The sequence below is a fragment of the Budorcas taxicolor genome, chromosome 7 (assembly GCF_023091745.1).
Source record: "Budorcas taxicolor isolate Tak-1 chromosome 7, Takin1.1, whole genome shotgun sequence".
NCBI lineage: Eukaryota > Metazoa > Chordata > Mammalia > Artiodactyla > Bovidae > Budorcas > Budorcas taxicolor.
In genome coordinates this window covers 18,004,085-18,011,419 of record NC_068916.1, presented here as the reverse complement: position 1 = coordinate 18,011,419, position 7,335 = coordinate 18,004,085, and positions in this window count along the sequence as shown.

Below are 7,335 nucleotides of genomic sequence, written 5' to 3'. Positions count from 1 at the left end.
GATTCCAAGGAATCTCTTTCTAGAAGGAAGTAGTGGTCAGTGGTGTTTGATACTGCTGTCAGTTAAGATGAGAACTGAAAATGTTTACCAGCTTTTGAATCATCAGATTCACTGGTGACTATATTTAGGGGTGTGATCGAATCAAGTTGAATCAGAGTGGCTTGAAATTAGTAACAAGTGAAGAATTTGGGATTGTCTCAAGAGATACTGTCCTGAAAAAATTTAGTATTTGGAAATAATTTCAGATTTAAAGAAAATAACAAAAGGACCAACATTACCTTTACCCAGATTCACTCACTGTTCATATTTGGCCCCTATTGCTTTGTCATTTGCTTTCTCTCCTTGCTTCCCCCTGCCATATTGTGAATGTAAGTTGGATGTATTCATTTAAGGATGAGTCAGAGGAGATCAGGATTATTAAGAAACAGAACAGGTGGTGGAAACCGCATCCTCAGAGGCTGGGACAGTTCTAGAAATTTCCCAAAGGTAGTGTGTGTGGATTTAAGAAATGGGAGGAAGTTTGGGGGCATTTATCAAGGTGATCACAGAGAAAGAAACATGGGTAAAGCTACATTAGCTGTACTCATTCTTTGGCCCATGTCCTAAGTGTGCTTCCCAGGTGGTTCAATGGTAAAGAATCCGCCAGCCAATGCAGGAGATGTGTGTTTAATCCCTGGACTGAGAAGATCCCCTAGAGAAGGAAATGACAACCCACTCCAGTATTCTTACCTGTAGAACCCCATAGACAGAGGACCCTGGAGGGCTACAGTCCATAGGGCTGCAAAGAGTCAAACTAGATAACAGCAACATGTTCTAAGCAGATCCAACTGATATAATTTACCCCTTGGCCAAATCAGTGAATAAAATATATCCAATATGTTACAACTTGACTCCTTTTCTGAGTCACCTTATAACAAATAGAACAGGCAGTGGAACATTCTTCTTCTTCTTTTTTTTAAAATTACTTAATAAAACAAAACATTTTGTTGTTGTTGAGTCAATAAGTCATGTCTGACTTTTTGCGACCCCATGGACTGCAGCATGCCAGGCTCCTCTTTCTTCTACTGTCTCCCAGAGGTTGCTCAAATTCATGGCCGTTGAGTCGGTGATGCTATCTCATCCTTGCCATTCCCTTCTCCTTTTGCCTTCAGTCTTTCCCAGCATTGTATTCATTTCTTTATTTTATTTTTGGCTGTGCCTGGTTTTTGTTGCTGCACTTGGGCTTTGTCTAGTGGTCATGAGTAGGGGCCACTCTGTTGTGGAGTGCTGGCTTCTCATTGTGGTGTCTTTTCCTGTTGTGGAGCATGGGCTCTAGATGAATATGAGATTCAGTAGCTGCAGCATGTGGAATCTTCCCAGACCAGAGATCAAACCCATGTCCCTTGTATTGGCAGGTGGATTCTTTACTACTGGACCACCAGGGAAGTCCCTGAAATTGTCAAACAAAAGATGAGCAGAGAACTAAGAATCGCCAGGCATATGACCAAGGTCAACATTGTGAAAGAAACATTTTAAACTCTGCAAATCAGAAAAGAATCGGCACCTGAAGAAATAGAGCTGATAGAACAACTAAGACTCCAGACAAGCTAAAGTCATTTCCCTAGAAATATCTTTTCAGATTAAATGACGTTTAAATTCTCCAATATTAAAATCTTAAAGGATATGCCCTCGAATTTGAGTTAAGCTCCCAGAAAGATGAAAGTTTAAAGATTAAATGCCATTGTCTTTGAAGTTCAAAGATACTAAAGTGCAAAGGGATTGACCTACCAAAGTGAGATTAAAGAATACTTTTTCATTCTCTCATTTGTTTGTTCAACAAATATTTACTGAAAGTTTTAAATGTACTAGGTGCTAGGGATTCCTGGGGAAAGAAAACAGACATGGGTTCTCTCTCAGGTAGCTTATGTTCTAATTAACAGTTAATATGTTCATTAACTGTTTTTGTAAGTGAAGTTTCCTTTTTTGCAGTATATATATATATATATATATATATATATATATATATATATATATAAATAAATTCAAAGTGAATCGACAAGAATACACCATAAATTATTATTTTGATACTTATCAAAATAGTCACCTGGAAAACCTGCTTTTTGTTTCAAAATGCAGAAGGCTTGATTACATTTAAATCACTGAGAACTTGAGAGAAGTATATCACAAATCATATTGCATCCATAAAGATTTTCTCAGCCCTTACCGTAATATTGCACAGTGCAGTTGTGACATGGCAAACTAGCACAGCACAGAAGCAAAAGCAAAAGCAAACAAACCAAAGAAAGAAAGCCACAAGTCTAAAATTGTTAAACAGTGAACAGATCAAACTTAGTAGTCAAATCTCTATCATTGGATGCTTTAAAACAAGTCTTCCTACAACTTGCAGTGTATGATTTAATTTTTACTTAACACAAATCAACTTTAAAATTAGTAGTAGAGATTTTTTAAATGAAGAACTTTTGCTACTGCAGTAATATAGTTAAACACCCTGAAGGAAAAGAAACAAAATATCAGGATATTTGATTGAAAAACAATTTGTAAATTAAAGTAGTATGCAATTTTTCTTTCATTAAAAATTTTTTTTTAATTTATTTTTTATAAAAGAAACATGAATATTTTCAGTGATAAAAGATACAATTCACAAAGAAGATAGACACCATAAACCACTAGACACCTAACAACAAAGAAACAAAGATACATAAAGCAAAAATCAGAATAAATATAAAGGAAAAGAAAAAAGTATATAATCATAGTGAGACATATTAACATTTCTCAGAATATTTTATCAAGTACAGAAAAAAAACCAATAGGAGCATCTTGAATGGTGTTATTAATAATTTAAATATAATAGATTTCTATTTATATTAATTTACATTAATCTTATATCCTACACAAATATATTTAAATTTTTGTATCTCATACATGCAAATTTTCAGCTTGGAAGTCATGCAGTGGTTTATTTTCAAAAAAATTAAAATGAAAGGAAACTGGTGAAAATGGTTATAAAGAGGTTATAAATCCAGATTCTTTTGACAATAGGCTAAATTTAGACTTCTGCAGATTCTTGGATTTTTTTTCCTCTTTAAAAAGCCCATGATTAGAATCAGTTAATAGCAGTGTACTTAACTCAGGTACACCTTTATAAAAAAGGACTGTTATATTATGAAAACATTGAATTCTATCATTCAATGTCAATTTAACAAGACATCTCAGTCTTGGAACTGAAATACAGAAAATATGATGTTCCAGGGTAGTAGACACAGCCCTGAACAAAAAGAAAACTGCCGGTTTTGTACCTGGTACAAACATCAGTCAATCTTTTGCACTTGGGATTTCTGCAACATCCACTGCCAGCCCTGATTCTTCTGCAACAAGTGAGCAGATACCAGCAAACTGCTGGACCAGATAAATAAAATTAGAAAGCTGTGCAGGGCAGTAAGTTTACTTAAATAGTTACTCAATCACTTTTCCATCTGTAAATAATCTTTTAAGTTAATCTTAGGCAACTCTTCTTACGTGTGAAAGTGTTAGCCACTCGGTCATAGCCAACTCTTTGCAACCCCATGGACTGTAGCCTGCCAGGCTCCTCTGTCCATGAGGATTCTCCAGGTGAGAATACTGGAATGCGTTGCCATGACCTCCTCCATGGCATCTACCCGACCCAGAGACCAAACTCACATCTCCTGCATCTCCTGCATTGCAGGAAGATTCTTTACCCACTCAACCACCTGAGAAGCTTTTTTTATGTGTAATATATATATATGTATTTCTATTTATATAAAATACATAGAATTGACTACTAAAAACACTGAAACTTGTGTGGAAAATTAAGTCCTTCACTAAAAATTGTACTGCTGGTTTTTATTTTATAATTTATCACTGTAATTATTAAAATGAATATCAGGCACATTTATTTCATTGATGATTATTAAATAAACCACTGTTTGTATTAATGGAATAAAGAAAAGTTTATCCACGATTAACTTATTGTCAGAGCTATACTAAATCTGTACTAGTGGTATGCAGTTCATTTATCAAAGAAATGGTATAAATCCAAAACACTGGGAGAGCTTTACACTCAAATGTTTTGTCCTGCTTATTCCAGTAAATGATATAAGATTATATTCCAGATTTTTAAGGAAAAAAAATAAATCAAGACTGTAAGAAACAGCTTTCTTAAGTGTCTACAATGCCAGTATAAAAATAAAAATGTGTTTCATCAATACATCCAAGTTTTTTTATATGCAGTGATGAGCACTAACATTCAGTTCAGTTCAGTTCAGTTGCTCAGTCGTGTCCAACTCTTTGCGACCCCATGAATCGCAGCACACCAGGCCTCCCTGTCCATCACCAACTCCCAGAGTTCACTCAAACTCACGTCCATTGAGTCGGTGATGCCATCCAGCCATCTCATCCTCTGTCGTCCCCTTCTCCTCCTGACCCCAGTCCCTCCCAGCATCAGAGTCTTTTCCAATGAGTCAACTCTGCCTGAGGTGGCCAAAGTATTGGAGTTTCAGCTTTAGCATCATTCCTTCCAAAGATCACCCAGGACTGATCTCCTTCAGAATGGACTGGTTGGATCTCCTTGCAGTCCAAGGGACTCTCAAGAGTCTTCTCCAACACCACAGTTCAAAAGCATCCATTCTTCGGCACTCAGCTTTCTTCACAGTCCAAATCTCACATCCATACATGACCACTGGAAAAACCATAACCTTGACTAGATGGACGTTTGTTGGCAAAATAATGTCTCTGCTTTTGAATATGCTATCTAGGTTGGTCATAACTTTCCTTCCAAGGAGTAAGCGTCTTTTTATTTCATGGCTGCAGTCACCATCTGCAGTGATTTTGGAGCCCAGAAAAATAAAGTCTGACACTGTTTCCACTGTTTCCCCATCTATTTCCCATGAAGTGATGGGACCGGATGCCATGATCTTCGTTTTCTGAATGTTGAGCTTTAAGCCAACGTTTTCACTCTCCTCTTTCACTTTCATCAAGAGGCTCTTTAGTTCCTCTTCACTTTCTGCCATAAGGGTAGTGTCATTTTCATATCTGAGGTTATTGATATTTCTCCTGGTAATCTTGATTCCAGCTTGTGCTTCTTCCAGCCCAGTGTTTCTCATGATGTACTCTGCATAGAAGTTAAATAAGCAGGGTGACAATATATAGCCTTGACATACTCCTTTTCCTATTTGGAACCAGTCTGTTGTTCCATATCCAGTTCTAACTGTTGATTCCTGACCTGCATACAGGTTTCTCAAGAGGCAGGTCAGGTGCTCTGGTATTCCCATCTCTTTCAGAATTTTCTACCGTTTATTGTGATCCACACAGTCAAAGGCTTCAGCATAGTCAATAAAGCAGAAATAGATGTTTTTCTGGAACTCTCTTGCTTTTTTGATGATCCAGAGGATGTTGGCAATTTGATCTCTAGTTCCTCTGCCTTTTCTAAAGCTTGAACATCTGAAAGTTTACAGTTCACATATTGCTGAAGCCTGGCTTGGAGAATTTTGAGCATTACTTTACTAGCATGTGAGATGAGTGCAATTGTGAGGTAGTTTGAGCATTCTTTGGGATTGGAATGAAAACTAACATTAATAGAGATAAAACACTGATGCAAATAACACACCCCAAAATAACATATGCAACTATTTCCCATCACTTACAATTCAGTAGTTACAGTGACACTCCAAACAGAAAAGCAAAGTAAAAAAATCAGAACCCCAGTGAAGTTTTTTTAAATTAATTAATTTGTTTGGCAGCACCAGGTCTTAGTTGTGACATGTGGGATCTAGTTACTTGACCAGAAATCGAACCTGGGACCCTTGCATTCGGAGCATGGAGTCTTAGCCACTGGACCACCAGGCAAGTGAAATTTTTATTGGAATGTGGCCATGATCCTTTTTTATGTGTTTTTTTTTAGTTGATTTCATGCTTCAAAGTAGAGTTGAGTAGCTGTGACAGAAATTGTATGGTCTGTGAAGCCTAAAATACTTAGTAAGGAAGTGTTAGTCAATCGTGTCTCATTCTTTGTGACCCCATGGACTGTAAACCTCCAGGCTCCTCTGTTCATGCAATTCTTTAGGCAAGAATACCGGAGTGAATTGCCATTCCCTTCTCCTGGGGATCTTCCTGATCCAGGGATTGAATCCAGGCCTCTTGCATCGCAGGCAGATTCTTTACCATCTGAACTATCAGGGAGCTGGACCTTTACAGAAAAGGTTGCTGATCTGTGTTCTAGATAACCCCCAATACAATAATTTTATATTGTATGAATGCATATTAATGAGTTCTCCAGAACCAGCAAGATATGTATGAATATAGAGATTTATTTTAAGGAACTGACTTATACTACTATAGAATTTTGCAAGTCTGAAATTTAGAGGGCAAGCCAGCAGGGTGGAGAGCCAGGGAAGAACTGAGGTAGTCTCAAATCCAAGGGAAGTCTGGAGGCAGAATTACTTCTTCCTTTGGGGGAACCTCAGTCTGGTTCTCTTCAGGCTTTCAACTGATTGAACAAGGCCCACCTACATTATGGAGAGTAATCTGCTTATTCAAAGTCTAATTATTTAAATATTAATTGCGTATAAAAAACACCTTCCCAGAAACATTTAGATTGATATTTGACCAAGTATCTGCATCCTGTGGCCTAGCCAAGTTGACATAAAATTAGCTAACACAAATGTTATGAAAAAACATATATAGGGGATGTTTCAGAGAATGAAACTTTGATGATGATGATGCAAATAACACACCCCAAAATAACATATGCAACTATTTCCCATCACTTACAATTCAGTAGTTACAGTGACACTCCAAACAGAAAAGCAAAGTAAAAAAATCAGAACCCCAGTGAAGTGTTTTTAAATTAATTAATTTGTTTGGCAGCACCAAACAAATGATGATGATGATGGCCAGGGCTATTTTTAAAAAATGTTATTTATTTAATTGGCTGCACCGGGTCTCAGTTGCAGCAAGTGGGATCTTCAATCTTCATTGCAGGCATTAGTTAGCTTAGTGCTCAGTCACGTCCAATTCTTTGCTGCTCCATGGACTGTAGTCCCCCAGGCCCTTCTGCCCATGGAATTTTCCAGAAAGAATACTGCAGTGGGGCGCCACGTCCTACTCTAGGGGATCTTCCTTACCCAAGGATTGAATCCACATCTCTTGCATCTCTGCGTTGGGAGGCAATTCTTTACTACTAGCGCCACCTGGGCAGCCCTCATTGCAGCATGTGGTTTCTTTAACTGTGGGATGTGTGATCTTTAGTTGCAACATGCAGGATTAGTTGTAGCATGTCAGATCTTTTAGGGGCAACATGTGAATTTTTAGTTTCAGCAT